General features: G+C 44.0%; 1 pseudogene; it reads right to left on the reverse strand.

The window, feature by feature from the left end:
* LOC132392176 (NXPE family member 3-like) overlaps positions 1 to 17795 on the reverse strand; it is a 48465-nt pseudogene that overhangs the window by 18980 nt on the left and 11690 nt on the right.

Below are 17795 nucleotides of genomic sequence, written 5' to 3' on the forward strand. Positions count from 1 at the left end.
TGTAAATAAACTTTTACAGTTTAGTAAAAAGTGATTTAAAATAGCCGTTTCAATGCTATGAAGGCGCAGCTTAATCATTTCTCCGTTGCTCTGTGTGTAGATCCACAGTTGAAGGGAACGAAGTGGGAAGGCACAGCAGATACCCGTGTCTACTTGCAGGGTTGGTAATGAGCGAAAACGACGATGTACCCAAACTGCACCAACAGTTTGAGTGTCCGTGCGCACAGGATGGTTAAAGAGAGTATAGGTTAAAGTCTTGAGTTGCCAGTAGAAGGAGAAGAGGATGGATGAGCAACAGATTGTGATCATTTTAATCATTTCCCTGTAAAACGGGTGTTCAACAGGAGACGCGCACTCGCTTAAACACAATCACTTCAAACGATGGTCGGAACTGCTTTTCACTGAGTATTTTACTTTTACCATCATACACACCTTTGTATTCTGCAGGGTTAGACAGACCAGTGTCAGAGTTAACAACATCAAAAACACGAATAGCGAACGCTGGATATAACCCTTTTTAAATTTAGGTTGTTCGTCCATATCGGCAAGTCTAGAACTCCCGGGCATTTACGGGCTTCCAGTTGTAACGCGCATGCCCGTTTCCTCGGTCCGAGAGGTCGACTGTCCGTTTATTTCCATTGATGTTGCTGACATGCAGAGTTTCTCCGATATTTTGCGTGTTGCGTTAGATTCCAGCATCTCTAGAGTTTGTCGTGTTTATAGTTCGCTGCTTTTGTCTAAGAGAAAGATACTCTGATGGTTTCCTGGCTGCATCGAAAGGTGAGGGAGCGCGCTGTTTCCTGGTTTTCTCACTTTATTTTCATCCGGATGGGCGATCTAAATCTGGGTGTTTGTAATCCTGTTTGAAATTCTCATCAAGAGGCATCTGTAGAAGGAGGAACGGTTAAAAATGTTCACCTTTTGTTGGACTATGGTTCCCCGAAAACGTCGTTTTTGCCAACAAAACTTATTTTGTATTATTCTTTATGAATCTACCTATTAATAATTGTAAAACTCGCCGAGTGAACCTCCTTGCCCAAGACAAGCAACGCATAAATATTTCAAACAATAGTCCTTCGAAGTTTTATTTTGCCTGAATGTCAGAATCAATGGGCGCGACTGTGCAGCCGCCAGCACTGAGAGATACGAGCGTCACTTTGCATCAGTGGGGAGCGACACAATTGTTACTTTGAGTCATGGTATAAAGATATCCTTCGGCCCAGCTGGTTAATGCGGAGCAAGATTCTCATCTACGCTGGTCCCACTTGCCCCTGATTGGCCCGTTAAAAAACATGTTTCCGACTACGTACTCTAAATGTTGTAATGTGCCACAACCGCATCCTCTAGCAGCTCATTTCAAACACTCATCACTCACTGAAAAATGTGCCCCCTCCCCCAGATTCCCATTAAATCCCATCCTTCTTGCTTTAAAGGTACTCACACTTTAACCGTTCCTCTTTCTACAGAACCCTAAACGTCCGCCCTCTAGTTCTTGGTTCTGCAGCTCAGGGAAATGCACCTGCACATTCACCCCACCTCTGCCTTCATAACTTCATAGACAATGTTGCATAGTAACCCACAACGAACAGCACTGAAGCCATGTTACAGATGTATTAGTCAGCATCTCCATAGTTATAGTCATTGGATTTGCAAAGTTTGCACTGTGACTAGTCACTAGGAAGTTCAATAACCCAAAGTATTGTAGATTTCTGGGATGGAAATCGGTTAAGTTCCATGTTGTTATTATTATTATCATTGTTGTAGGAGCATGAGGTACAAGCATGGCCAAAGCCAAGCACACTCCTTTCCCTCCTGGCAGTTACTCTTGCAAGCGGAACAAGTGCTACACCTGCCTCTACACCTCCTCCTTTACTACCATCCAGGGCCCTAAACAGTCATTCCGGGTGAGGCGGCACTTCACCTGTGAGTCTGCTGGGGTCATTTACCGTGTTTGGGGCTCCTGGTGCCACCTCCTGTACATCGGTGAGACCCGACGTAGATTGAGAGACCGTTTCGCCGAGCATCTACACTCCGTCCACCTGAACAAGCGGAATCTCCTCAGTTGCCACTCATTTTGATTCCACTTCCCATTCCCATTCCGATATGTCCATCCATGGCCTCCTCCACTGTCGGGATGAGGCCACACTGAGGTTGGAGGAACAATACATTGTGTTCCGTTTGGGTAGCCTCCAACTTGATGGCATGAACATCGATTTCTCAAACTTCTGATAATGCCTCCCCACTCCCTTCTCCATTTCCCACCCCCTTTTCCCTCTCTCACCTTGTTTCCATGCCCACTCATCGTCTCCCCTGGGACCTTCCCCCTTTCTCTTTCTTCCATGGCCTTCTGTCTCCTTCACCAATCAACCCCATCTCTTTACTTTATCCCTCCCCCTCCAGGTTTCACCTACCACCTGGCGTTTCTCTCTCCCCTCCCCCATCTTTAAAATCTACTCCTCAGCTTTTTTTTCTCCAGTCCTGCCAAAAGGGATTCCACCCAAAATATCGACTGTACATTTTCCCACAGATGCTGCCTTGCCTGTTGAGTTCCTCCAGCATTTGTGTTTGTTGCTTGGATTCCCAGCATCTGCAGATTTTCTTTTGTACATGCTCATTTCTCAATTGCTAAGCACATTTAGACTATTTTAAAAACACAAAATGCTGGCAGAACTCAACAGGCCAGACAGCATCTATGGGAGGAGGTAGTGACGACGTTTCAGGCCGAAACCCTTCATCAGGAGTGTTTCGTGTTTCATCAAGGGTTTCAGCCAGAAACATCGTCACTGCCTCCTCCGATAGATGCTGTCTGGCCTGCTGAGTTCTGCCAGCATTTTGTGTTTTTATTTATCTCCAGCATCTGCAGATTCACTCGTGTTGCCTTTGGACTATTTTAGTGTGTTTAGTATTGTTGCAGATTTACATAAATATTGTTGTGTCCGTCTAGTTGTTTAATGATATTGTGCAGTGACTCTGTGATGATTCCAGTTGTAGATGTTACTAATGGGACAATGTATACCCTGTTCACATTCCATTGTCTTCCAGTTTCAGTTTTTTTAATTTGTCATATTTTTTGGTGTTTTTACTTATTGATTTCTATATGCAATATGTGTTTGGAGTGGCTATATTAATTAAGTTTTTCTTGCTTGTTCATTGGGATGGTTAGTATGGATTGTCCTATCTGTAATAATGGATCAGTTGTAATATAATTAGTAGGACTGTTTAAAACTGGATCAGGCTTGTATTTATGGTAAGGAATGGTGTCTTTAATGAGTTTGTATTTTAGAGCAAGGTTTTGGTGAATGATGTGTGCAACTTGTTTGTGCCTGTGTAAGTAATCAGATTGAGTTAAACTGCTGCAGGATCCTGTGATGTGCTGGATTGTTTCAGATTCCTCTTGGCATTAATCTAAGTGTGTTTGAGTCTACATAGTGTTTTCTAAATGTAGTCATTTCCCTTCTTATTATTCTCTGTAAATTTTCCAGATCAGTTTTGGACCAAGATATTATGCCAAAAGAATACATTAATATGGGAAAAGTGAAAATGTTTATTGTCTGTGTGATATTTTTACTCTTAAGCTTTGTTTGAAAGATTTTCTTAAGCCTTGAAGTAAATTCTGTCAGAAGTTTTCCTCTTATCGCACTATGATCCATTTACTTTGCTTGTTGATATCCCAGATACTTGTATGTTTCATATTTATCAATCAGTTGTACTGTATCCTGCTGCTCTGTTTTATATTCTACTAGATCTATTGCACCTTTCGTTATGTTTAGTGTTCTGCACTTGTCTAGTCCAATGTTTGGCAGATCATCACATTTGTGCATTGAGGCAGCACAAGGGGAACACAATAACAGAATGCAGAGTGAAGTGTTACAGTTACAGATAAAGTGGCGTGCAAACAGACGATAAGGTGAAAGTCTTTAGTTATGAGTTCAAGAGTCCATCTTATTGTACTAGTGAGACATTCAATTAGTTTATAACAGCAGGATGAAAGTTGTCCTTCAGCCTGGTTGTACATGCTTTCAGACTATTGTATCTACGTCAGAGAAGAGAGAACGTCTAGGTGGATGGGGCCTTTGATTATGTCGGGTGCTTGTTGATTATAAGGCAGCAAGGATTGTAAAGAAGCCCATGGAGGGGAGAATGGTTTTCCGGATATGTTCAGCTGATCCACAACTCCTTGCAGTTTCTTGCAGTGTCAGTCACAGCAGTTGTTGTACCAGGCCTCAATGCATCTGGATAGGATGCTTTTTATGGTTCATCTATAAAACGATGTGAGATTCAAAGGGATATGGCAAATTTCTTAAGCCTTCTGATGAAATAGAGGCATTGGTGTGTTTTCTTGATTATAAGACCATTAGACATAGGAGCTGAATTAGGCCATTCAGCTTATCAGGTCTACTCTGCCATTCCATCAAGGCTGATCCCAGATCCCACTCAGCCCTATACACCTGCCTTCTCACCACATCCTTTGACGCCCTGACTGATTAGGAAACTATCAACTTCCGCCTTAAATATATGCACAGACTTGGCCTCCACCACAGTCTATGGCAAAGCAATCCAGGGATTTATTACTGTTCAGCTAAAAAAAATCCCTCTTTTCCTCTGTTCTAAAGGGTCACTTGTCAATTCTGAGACTATGTCCTCTGGGCTGGATACCCCCACCACAGGAAACATCCTCTCCACATCCACCCTATCTAGTCCTTTCAATATTCGGTAGTTTTCAATGAGATCCCCTTGCATGCTTCTAATTTCCACTGAGTACGGGCCCAAACTGCCAAATGCTCCTCAAACCCTTTTATTTCTGGAAAAATCCTTGTGAACCTCATCTGGACTCTCTCCAATGATAACATATCCTTTCTGAGATATGGTGCCTAGAACTATTGACAATACTCCAAGTGTGGCCTGACTAGTGTCTTATAAAATCTCAACATTATCTCTTTGCTTTTATATTCTATTCCACTTGAAATAATTGCCAACATTGCATTTGACTATATGTTATAAGCTTCGAATAGCCTGTGCATCTGTTTACTGCCCAAGTACAAAACTACCTCCTGACACTTCATCTTAGTTATAAATATGTGTTGTGTACTAACCGGTCATGTCATTGGGTGTGTTCTAAAGGGTCCATATATTCAGAAAGTGGTTTAGCAATGCAGACTACACCCTTGAATCAGAGTGAATTACAGGAGCTGTGAAGGGAGCACACGACTACACTGTCCATGGAAGTTACTCTTGCCAATACAACTGTGTTAAAGGATAGTATTAACCTTCCTACAATGGACTGCATAAGCCCTCTGATCTAAAGCTGCCTCATAAGCATAACAGTGGTCTATTATTTCAACCACCATTAGATTCAAGATTGAGGATTGTTTAACGACATTTCCCATAAACAAGCGTAAGGAGAATGAAATAATTGTTACTCCAGATCTAATGCAGCACAAAAAAAACCACACAAAACATAAAGAACATAATAGTAATAACTTAAAACTTCACTGTAAGTATAAACACATATGATAGCTTATATACATCAATTGATTGTATGTCCATAAGGTGACTGAGGCAAATAAAGTAACCATATAACAATTACAGCTTGGAAACAAGCCATCTCGGTCCTTCTAGTCTGTGCCGACGCTTACACTCACCTAGTCCCACTGGCCTGCACTCAGCCCATAACCCTCCATTCCTTTCCTATCTATATACCTATACAATTTTACTTTGAATGATAATACCGAACCTGCCTCTACCACTTCTGCTGGAAGCTCATTCCACACAGCTACCACTCTCTGAGTAAAGAAATTCCCCCTTGTGTTACCCTTAAACCTTTGCCCCTAACTCTCAAATCATGTCCTCTTGTTTGAATTTCCCCTACTCTCAATGGAAAAAAGCCTATCTATGTCAACTCGATCTATCCCCCTCATTATTTTAAATACCTCTGTCAAGTCCCCCCTCAACCTTCTACTCTCCGAAGAATAAAAACCTAACTTGTTCAACCTTTCCCTATAACTTAGGTGCTGAAACCCAGGTAACATTCTAGTAAATCTTCTCTGTACTCTCTCTATTTTGTTGACATCTTTCCTATAATTTGGTGACCAGAACTGTACACAATACTCCAAATTCAGCCTTACCAATGCCTTGTGCAATTTTAACATTACATCCCAACCCCTATACTCAATGTTCTGATTTATAAAGGCCAGCATATCAAAAGCTTTCTTCACCACCCTATCCACATGAGATTCCACCATCAGGGAACTATGCACTATTATTCCTAGATCACTCTGTTCTACTGCATTCTTCAATGCCCTACCATTTACAATGAATGTGCTATTAGGATTATTCCTACCAAAATGTAGCACCTCACACTTATCAGCATTAAACTCCATCTGCCATCGTTCAGCCCACTCTTCTAACTGGCCTAAATCTCTCTGCAAGCTTTGAAAACCTACTTCATTATCCACAACGCCTCCTAACTTAGTATCATCTGCATACTTACTAATCCAATTTACCACCCATTATCCAGATCATTAATGTATATGACAAACAACACTGGATCCAATACAGATCCCTGAGGCACACCACTAGTCACCGGCCTCCAACCTGACAAACTGCTATTCACCACTACTCTCTGGCATCTCCCATCCAGCCACTATTGAATCCATTTTACTACTTCAATATTAATACCTAACGATTGAAGCTTCCTAACTAACCTTCCGTGTGGAACCTTGTCAAAGGCCTTACTGAAGTCCATATAGACAATATCCACTGCTTTACCCTCATCAACTTTCATCGTAACCTCTTCAAAAAATCCAGTAAGATTTGTCAAACATGACCTTCCACGCACAAATCCATGCTGACTATTTGTAATCAGACCCTGTCTACCCAGCTAATTATATATACCATCTCTAAGAATACTCCCCATTAATTTACCCACCACTGACGTCAATAGTCTCCAACCTGATGGCATGAACATTGACTTCTCTAACTTCCGTTAATGCCCCTCCTCCCCTTCTTACCCCATCCCTGACATATTTAGTTGTTTGTCTGTTCTCTATCTCTCTCTGGTGCTTCCAGCGCTCCTTTCTTTCTCCTGAGGCCTCGTGTCCCATGATCCTTTCCCTTCTCCAGCTCTGTATCACTTTTGCCAATCAGCTTTCCAGCTTGGCTTCATCCCACCCCCTCCGGTCTTCTCCTATCATTTCGCATTTCCCCCTCCTCCCACTACTTTCAAATCTCTTACTATCTTTCCTTTTGGTTAGTCCTGATGAAGGGTCTCAGCCTGAAACGTCGACAGCACTTCTCCCTATAGATGCTGCCTGGCCTGCTGTGTTCCAGCAGCATTTTGTGTGCGTTGGCCAATAATTGCTAGGTTTAGTCTTAGAACCCTTTTTAAACAATGGAACCACATGAGCAATACGCCAATCCTTTGGTACCATCCCTGTTTCTAATGACATATGAAATATTTCTGTCAGAGCCCCTGCTATTTCTATACTAACCTCCCTCAAGGTCCTAGGGAATATCCTGTCAGGATCCGTAGCTTTATCCACTTTTATATCCCTTAAAAGTGCCAGTACTTCCTCCCTCTTTAGTTGTCATAGTTTCCATAACTTCCCTACTTGTTTCCCTTACCTTACACAATTCAATATCTTTCTCCTTAGTGAATACCGAAAAAAAGAAATTGTTCAAAATCTCCCCCATCTCTTTCGGCTCCACACATATCTGTCCACTCTGATTCTCTAAGGGCCCAATTTTATCCCTCACTATCCTTCTGCTATTAATATAACTGTAGAAACCCTTTGGATTTATTTTCACTTTACTTGCCAAAGTAACCTCGTATCTCCTTTTAGCTTTTCTAGTTTGTTTCTTAAGATTCTTTTTACATTCTTTATATTCCTCAAGCACCTCATTTATTCCATGGTGCCTATATTGTAGATCTCCCTCTTTTTCTGAACCAAGTTTCCAATATCCCTTGAAAACCATGGCACTCTCAAACTTTTAACCTTTCCTTTCAACCTAACAGGAACGTAAAGATTCTGTACCCTCAAAATTTCACCTTTAAATGACCTCAATTTCTCTATTACATCCTTCCCATAAAACAAATTGTCCCAATCCACTCCTTCTAAATCCTTTCACATCTCCTCAAAGTTAGCCTTTCTACAATCAAAAATCTCAACCCAGGGTCCAGTCCTATACTTCTCTATAATTGTATTGAAACTAATGGTATTGTGATCACTGGACCCGAAGTGCTCCCCAACACATACGTCCGTCACCTGACCTATCTCATTCCCTAACAGGAGATCCAACACTGCCCCTTCTCTAGTTGGTACCTCTATGTATTGCTGCAAAAAACTATCCTGCACACATTTTACAAACTCCAAACCATCCAGCCCTTTTACAGAATGGGCTTCCCACTCTATGTGTGGAAAATTAAAATCTCCCACAACCTTGTGCTTACTACAGATATCTGCTATCTCCTTACAAATTTACTCCTCCAATTCTCACTCCCCATTAGGTGGTCTATAATACACCCCTATAAGTGTTACTACACCTTTCTCATTCCTCAATTCCACCCAAATAGCCTCCCTAGATGAGCCCCCTAATTTACCCTGCCAAAGCACCGCTGTAATATTTTCTCAGACAAGCAATGCAACACCTCCTCCTCTTGCCCCTCCATTTCTATCACATCTGAAGCAACGAAATCCAGGAATATTTAGTTGCCAATCACACCCCTCCTGCAACCATGTTTCACCAATAGCTACAACGTCATATTTCCAGGTATCAATCCATGCTCTAACCTCATCCACCTTTCTTACAATGCTCCTAGCGTTAAAATTGATGCATTTAAGAAACTCTCCACCTCTTCCTCTCTGTTTATCCCTAACGATGCGATCAACTTTATTATCTTCTTCTTCCATCTCCCCTACATCTTCGGTCTGAGCGCTCCCCTTCTCTATCACCTGACTATCTTCCCTCACACACGGTCTACTAGCTTCCTCTATTTGTGAACTAACCTTCTCTCTCCTAGTCTCTTCAAATTGATTCCAACCCCCCAACCATTCTAGATTAAAGTCTCCCCAGTATCCCGAGCAAATCTCCCCACCAGGATATTGGTCCCCCTAGGATTCAAGTGTAACCTGTCCTTTTTGTACAGGTCACACCTGCCCCAAAGGAGGTCCCAATGATCCAGAAACTTGAATCCCTGCCCCCTGCTCCAATCCCTCAGCCATGCATTTATCCTCCACCTCATTCCATTGCTACTCTCACTGTCACATGGCACAGGCAGTAATCCTGAGATAACTACCTTTGTGGTCCTGCTTCTCAACTGCCTTCCTAACTCCCTATATTCTCCTTTCAGGACCTCTTCCCTTTTCCTACCTATGTCATTGGTACCTATATGTACCACGACCTCTGGCTCCTCACCCTCCCACTTCAGGATATCTTGGACGTGATCAGAAACATCCCGAACCCTGGCACCAGGGAGGCAAACTACCATTGAGGTCTCCTGATCGCGTCTACAGAATTGCCCATCTGGCCCCCTAACTATTGAGTCCCCTATTACTACTGCCTTCCTCTTCCTTTCCCTACCCTTCTGAGCTACAGGGCCAGACTCTGTGCTAGAGGCCTGGCCACTGTTGCTTCCCCCAGGTAGGCTGTCCCCCCCAACAGTACTCAAACAGGAGTACTTATTGTTAAGGGGTACAGCCACTGGGGTACTCTCTAGTACCTGACACTTCCCCTTCCCCCTCCTAACCATGACCCACCTGTCTGCCTCCCGTGGTCCTGGTGTGACCACCTGCCTGTAACTTCTCTCTATCAACTTCTCACTGTCCCTGACCAGATGAAGGTCATCGAGCTGCAGCTCCAGTTCCCTAACACGGTCCCTTAGGAACTGCAGTTCGACGCACCTGGCGCAGATGTGGACTTCCGGGAGGCTAGGAGACTCCAGGACCTCCCACCTCTGACACCGAGAGCAACAAGCTGCCCTCACACTCATACTTCCCCTTTCCTCAAATAACAGGAAAAACTGAAACCTGAACCTACCTCGCCTAACCCGCTTCCACCTAAGCCCGTTGAGCCCAAGCCCTTAAGCCTTCACTCTGCTCCCAGCTCACTCTGCTGCCCGCAAACGATGCTGCCCGCTGTATAAGGCTGTGTTCCTTTTAAAATCTTCCCCGTTCCACTGCCCGCCATCACATGCCTGCGCAGTCCCGCCTCTATAACTCCGATGAGAATAAGAAAAATTCAAGATGGCTCCCGCCGCACTCCCGTTCTGATCCTCTCCAAAAGTAGTGGTGGAGTTAGTGGGTGAAGGTGTTGTTCTACTGCTTGGGGAGAATAACTGTTTTTAACTCTGGTGGCCCTAACCGTGGATGCAAATTAGTCTCCTCCCTGATGGGAATGGGACAAATAGTTCATGGGTGGGATCCTTCATGATGTTCCTGGCTCTTTTCTGGCACCTCTGATATGTTCTTGGTGATGGGTAGGCTGGTGCCAGTGATGTGTTGGACAGTTTTGATTACATGTTGAGCCTTCCTGTCTGCTGCAATGCAGTTTCCGTCCCAAGCAGTCCCAAAGAGTTTAAAACTGCTCACAGTTTCCACTGTTCCACTGTTGTGCTGCCAATGTAAAGGTCACAGTGAGGTCTGTGAGTTCTCCTGGAATTGCTAACCATCTCCTTTGCCTTATTGACATTAAGAAAGATGTTATCTGTCTGGCACCAGGCCTTGAGTTCTTCCACCTTCTCTCTGTAGGCCATCTCATTGTTGTTGGTGATGAACCCCACCAGTGGCGTATCATCAGTAAGCTTGATGTGATTGCTTGGGTGTTTGGTTATGCTATCTTGTGCACACACATCCCTGGGGGCACCCATGTTGAGGAAGATTGGGAGGGAGGAGTGGTTGTGCATCCTGATTTTCTGAGGTCTTTTTGTGAGGAAGTCCAACACCCATTTGCACAGTGCTGTGGTTCGACTGAGAAGGGGTTTGTTCACCACGGTCTGTGGGACAGTAGTATTAAACGCTGAACTGAAATCCAAAAACAGTATTCTGACATCAGTGACCTTGTTTCCCAGGAGTGTCAGGGCCAGATGATTGACAGATGCTATAACATCTGTCGTGCAGCATTTCTGTTAGTAAGTATATTGGTGAGTGTCCAGTGTAACAGGAATGGTGTTTTTGATATGTGCCATTATCAGCTATTCAAAGCACTTCATGATTATTGGCATCAGTGCCACTGGACACTGGTCATTTGGTTCTGCACATGTAGAGTTCTTTGAAACAGGGAGGATGGTAGCTGATTTGAAACTTGTCGGGACAGTAGCCTGGCTGAGTGAAGTGTTGAACGTGCCAGTGAGCTGGTGTTCACACTCCCCGAGCACTCGGCCTGGGGTGTTGTCTCGCCCAGCTGCCCGATGGGGGTTGACTCTTCTGCAGACTCCTGCTCACATCTGCTGCTGTTACAGACAGTGGCTGCTCACCTGTGGGGGGATGGCTAGCTTTCGTGGCCAGCGTGTTCTTGTATGTCTTGAGGTGTGCATCAAAGTAACAGCAATATTAGGTAACAGCACGTGCGACGTTTACACCTCTAGTGACCCCCTGAATCCTATTAAAGCTACCTGTTGAGTGTGTGGCTGCCAGAACTACCATTGGCTCCCAGGGTTACCTTTTTAAAAACGGATATTCGGCCTGAACCAAAGTCATGGAGGGTAGTTTTTATTCGGCCTACATAGTGGCATATATGAACCACCTGCCCACATTCACTCTTCATCCTGCTGTAAAGGGCTGCCGTAGAAGGTCTACGGAGTCTGTAGTATTCCCATTCTAGACACTCATGAGAACATCAATATGATGTCAGTGTTGGAGAAGCTTTTTGCTGACACAGCCATTGTGCTACATGATATGTGCCAGGCCATCAGTGACGTTACTGCAGAAATGGTGACAAAAACACTGTGGACCTTCAAAATTGAAAAGCACAGGACTTCCTGTTGGCCAAGATGGGTAATATGTGCTCAACCATTGGCCAGGAATGTTGCATCCACGTCCCTGAAACATCTGAGAATATCACTGATTTAGTTGTGTATATCTGGTTAGAAGATAAAGTTGGGAAGACTGACCAGGACCCCATCACCACCTAGATTCATCCCCTGCTGGGAAGTTGGGGTAACTCCACTGTACACACTGAGCATCCCTGCAGATTGTGATATTCACTCTACTATCTACTGCTGTATTGGCAAGCTGTGGCACTGGAGGTTCATGGCAGGAAGAGTTTTTCTTCCTTCTACCATCTGCGTGAGATGATGGGCTGTCGGGACTTTGAGACTTTCTCTTAAAACCATGCTATGGACTGCTCTTTATCAGATTACGGCATTGCTTTGCACTGTTGAAACTATGTGTTGTAATTACGTGGTCCTTGTCAGTTAGTCTTTTATCAATTATGGTTTTGTCTTGTTACAAATTTCCAGCTCATGCTGCCTCTGTTTCTCCTTCTCCTCATACTCCCTCTGTTTTTCATCTCTTTCCTTCTCCCTTTCCTCTGCTTCCAGCTGTTTTAACCTAAATTCATGCTCCCTCTGCTTTTCAGCTCTTTCCTTCTCCCTTTTCGCCTCTAACTCCTTTAGCTGGAGCTCATACTCCCTTTTCTTCTGTTCCGGGTCCAGCCTCAATTTTTCCAATTCTACCTGAACCGTCCCAATAGCTGGTGCCTTTTCAGGGATATGTTCCAATATCTCAGCCGAAAACACATCCTTGTCAATGTAATATCGAGCTATGGCCCTCCGCATCTCCCACTTTTTCATTGACAACCTCACCTCTGTGAGATTTAGTCCTTTCGCAATCTTTACCAAGTCCGTCTTTGTGGCATCCTCTAGCGCCTTCAAAGTGGGGTTTTGTGTAAATTCGTCTACGTCCATCTTTGCTGGTTTCCTGTCTGGTTACCCACGCAACCAGATCCAAGTCTGGACTTATAGCCCGATTGACTGGCCCTCCAATTTGGTATCAAATCTCAAGACGAGGCCCCAATTTGTTATGAACCCCATAACTGGGTGTCTTACCAACAAAGATAGAAGTGTCTGTTGGAGTCTGGTGGTACTATTTTCAACAGTGTTTATTAGTAAAAATATACAAATCAATATCAATGCAAATATACAGATAATACACATTAGCAATACTAAACCTAAAAGTGCGGGTATAATAATAACCAATAATAAAACAAGCTCTATCGTTGTCTAGGGGATAATGAATTGTCAGATGGAAATATAAAGTTCAGTTCAGTTCATGCAGGCTGCGGTAGTTGTCGGTCGATGTGTTGCAATCGTTGGAGAGAGAGAGAGGCTCGAGAAAGAGAGCGCGCAAACAGTAACAGCTATGGTCTTTGCCAACCTTCCTTTACGATATCGATCCGTCGATGTGTCATTGTTGTGGCCATTCAAGTGTGACCCCTCCGTCCTTTAGCTAGACCATTCTTCCGTGGTGGACTCATCACCCAGGCAAGGGTGGACACACACACAAGCCCCCCACCGGTCTCGTTATAAACACTGTGAGTTAAAATTTACCAACCCTTCGTTTGGTCTCCGATGTCCCACACTGTCTCGTGGGTTTCTGCTGCTCACTAGTGTTTCTCCTGGTGCGTCTGAGGGGTGTTACCCCAGACCTCACTTTTATCCCCACTCACAGGGTCTCAGGTGTCAATCAGGTTGGAATGATGTAACCCATCAAACCAGCCCACTCTGGTTGCTCCCTGAGGGGTTTCAATGATTAGAACAGTACCAAGTAAACAATCCTTCTCCAAAAGACAATAGCAGTAATCAATGGTTCCACTCCTCTTTTGTTAGCAGGAGCCATTCCACCATGGGGTACCTTTTAGCTGAGTCTCTCTCTCTCTCATTCTCTTTCATGAGCTGTTATCAATAACAACTGCCCTGGCAGATTTCCTTTTGTCTCTCTTACTTCCTTGTTAGCAGCATCGAAATAGTAGCGATTTGCGATTCTCCAAAAAAGGGGGGCATGGGCCACTCTGCACCCTTCTGCCCATCAGAGTTGTTCATCCTTCATAACAGTCTGCACCGGTGAAACTATATGTTTATTATAACTACATGTAACTATGTGGTTTTGTGTATGTCTTGTAGCTTTAGGTTTGTCTGATGGGTTTGTAGTTCCTTTCCGGGGAACGTGCTAAGACGGTAGTGTGATATCGATACGCAGCAGCCTCTGCGGACTCTGGATTGGGGGTTACCAAACGTTATGTGGTTTTTTCTTGTGTGGTCTGCTTTGTGCTTTTTCGTGATATCATTCCGGAGAACGTTGTCTCATTTTTAACTGCATTGTATTTGTGTTTATAAATGACAATAAACTGAATCTGAATCTGAATATTAACTTGCGATCACTCTCTGGAGTGGTGGACCACAGAGAAGCTGCTTCCATCATGATAAAACATCCAATTACCCCTGATAAAGCTATCACAGAGTTTCAGAGTTTCTGTGCTTTTGCTATTTGGTAAGGTTTGTGTTGTTCTTTACAGGACAAAATGGGAGATAATGCAAGTTGCAGCAAGGTAAGGGTTAAAGTCATGAGAGTTTACAGATGGTGTGCAGCCATCCCAGGCAAGGAAGATCTTTGAAGAGCAAACCTTCACTTTGCAGAGCAGGGGACCGGAGCCATCTGGCATACCAAGACAAGATAATTTGTGTACAGCTACATGTGGCACATTATCTAGGGAAAAGCCCTGCATTTTGGCTGCAGTTGCAATGTAACTTGTATTTGATAAAAAGAATGGATCACTCATGGTTGGCAAGGTGTTAAATGCTGACTCAGTGATCCATTACTCTGCCATGAACTCAAGTATTCTTGGGCAATATATATACAGTAAATGCTCCCCCAAAGTTACAAACAGCTCTTGTAGACATTGAGGGAAAGGCTGTGGTCATGACACCATGCCACTGGGTTCTCTGTCTCTTTCTTGTGTAGCCTGGGGTGAATTACACACTCAGGACAACAAATATTTTTTCGGGTTTTGATTCCTTTATCTGTTTCAGATGTTTAAGTGCCAGAAGAAGGTCTTAAGACAAAACGAATGACTTTACAATCAGCTCCTGCCATTACAATCTCCAGTTAACCTTCGATCCACACACTTGTGTATCGATGGATTACGTATGCAGTATAAAAATACATAAAAGAAAACTGCACTAAACTAATACAGTAGTAATACGGTAGTGGCAATTCTGAAGGAACACAATACAAACAACATTAGAATCCCCCCAACCTTGTATCTTATACATAGCAGCAAAAAATGTAAGCAAATACATCTCATCTAGGACGTCTACTACTTTTTAATGCACACGTGCTGAACCCCCGAACCGAGACTAAACATTCACATTATGCTGTAACATGCACAATCAGTCATGATACAATAAAGTTAGACAAAAGGTACACTTTGGCACAACTTTTACAAGATATCGCCTGGTACTTAAATTACAGGATGACTGACCTACTTGGCTGGTAAGGAACTTTGCACAAGCCACGCTATCCAGCCTCGAGTCCTTAACTTGTGAAAATCTAAAGCATTCGCCAACAAGCATAAACAAATTCACATGGATATTGTAGATTAATGCTCACCTTTCCTCACCAAGCCCAGTACCTCTGGGAGAAACTCAATTCCAAAGCCCCACCAGCTTCTTCAGCAGGAAACAAAATGGTCTCCCCACTATCCCGCATGTGCATAATGACATCACCATCTACACTTAAAGGTGCAGACAACTATTCTAGCATTACCTGGATGGATGCCTGAGTACACTTTTTACGATACTGAATAGCATTTGATGGTCACCCGGTTACACTTGTACTCTGATTCATGGTTATTTGAGATTCAGCCCACTATGGTGGTGTCAGCCGCAAGCTTGTAGATGGAGTTAGAGCTGAATCTGGCCATGTAGCTGTGAGTATATAAGGACTAGAATAGGAAACTGAGGATGCAGCCTTGTTGGGTACCAGTGTGGAGAATAATCATGACAGAGGTTTGGCTGTCTATCTTTATTGATTGTGGTTTGTTGGACAGGAAATCAAGGATCCATTTGCATAGTAAGGCACTGAGTCCCAAGTTTAGGAGATTCAAGATGTTTGTTTGGACAAGTAGTACTGAAAGCAGAACTGGACTCAATAAACAACGGCTTAACGTTGGTGGTCCTATAGTCCTGATGCTCCAGAGATGGATGTAGTACCAGGGAATGTGCACCTATTTTGTCTGTTGGCAAGGTTACCTGGGGGCTGGAGTTAATGCGTGTCATGACCAGCTTCTCGAAGCAGTTCATGGTGCTGGATATGACAGCTATCAAGCAGTAGATGTGGCCAAGTTTGCAGATAATGCAAAGATAGATGGAGGGGCAGGTAGTGTTAAGGAAACAGTCTGCAGAAGCGCGTAGATGGATTAAGAGAACGAGTGAGTAAGTGGCAGGTGGAATACAGTGGAGGGAAGTGTCTGGTCATGCACTTTGGTAAAAGGAATAAAGATGTGGACTATTTTCTAAACTGGAGATCATTTCAAAAATCGAAGGGGCCTGGAGAGATCGGACATAAAGAGAATGTTTCCTATAGTGGGGAAGTCTAGGACCAGAGGGCACAGCATTAGAATACAAGGACATCTTTCTAGAACAGAGAGAAAGAGGAATTTCTTTAGCCAGAGAGTGGAGAATCTGTGGAATTCATTGCCACAGGTCCAGAGGCCAAGTCATTGGATATCTTATGTTCTATATATTTAAAACAGAACAGGTTATTACAGAACAAAATATTCCAATTTGACAAGATTAATGAAGAAATCAAGATGAATTGTCTATATTATCAGTGTTGTCTAATAAAATTTGGCTGCTATATGAATAAGGCATCATTTAAGATCCAGAGAATGACTGAGAGAAAGGAAAAATTGGATGAACATTATTACTGTCTTATTACAGTTAAAAAAAACTTGATGTTGCTGAATTGGAAGCTCAAATATGGGAGTTGAGACCTGACTCTGTGGTGAACTATGTGCCTGTCGGGACACGCCCCTGCTGACTGCTCCTGTGGCTCCTCCCACAGGCCCCTGTATAAAGGAGACCTGCGGCCTGAAGATCGGCCTCAGTCTCCAGGACCTTGTATGATAGACACTCACTCCTGGTTCCTTCTTCCAGTCAATAAAAGCCGATATCTCGCCTACGTCTCAGTGTGAGTTATTGATGGTGCATCAATTTTATTGACTGGAAGTTTTAAAACATGGAACCCGTTTTGCGTCCGGACCGGTTGGATTTGGACCCTCAAGACCCTGACGCAGCTCTCGCTTTTGAACACTGGCTTGCATGCTTCCAATCGTACTTGGCGGAGCTTTGTGCGACTGAACCCGCCGTTATGCACAGAATCCTACTCTCGAGGGTCTCCTCCAAAGTTTACTCCTTTATCCGGGACCTGCCGACCTACGAAGGGGCACTGGACGCCCTCAAACGACAGTACCTGCGGCCGGTGAACACCGTCTACGCAAGACATCGCTTAGCTACCCGGCGACAGTGGCCTGGCAAATCGTGCGCTGAGTTTCTCCGAGCACTACAGACACTCGTCCGAGCTTGTGACTGCAAGACGCTCACGGCAGAACAGCATGCGGAGCTGCTGGTGCGAGACGCCTTTGTGACGGGACTGAGGTCAGTGTACATGCGCCAGCGGCTGCTGGAGAACTCGGATCTTACCTTAAGCTCGGCGATTGAGAAGGCCAACGCTCTAGAAGCTGCTTTGCATAACGCCGACGCTGTCCAGTCGCGCGATTCCCCGCCGGTTTCGTGGACTCCT

The sequence above is a fragment of the Hypanus sabinus genome, chromosome 4, assembly GCF_030144855.1.
Source record: "Hypanus sabinus isolate sHypSab1 chromosome 4, sHypSab1.hap1, whole genome shotgun sequence".
Taxonomy (NCBI): domain Eukaryota; kingdom Metazoa; phylum Chordata; class Chondrichthyes; order Myliobatiformes; family Dasyatidae; genus Hypanus; species Hypanus sabinus.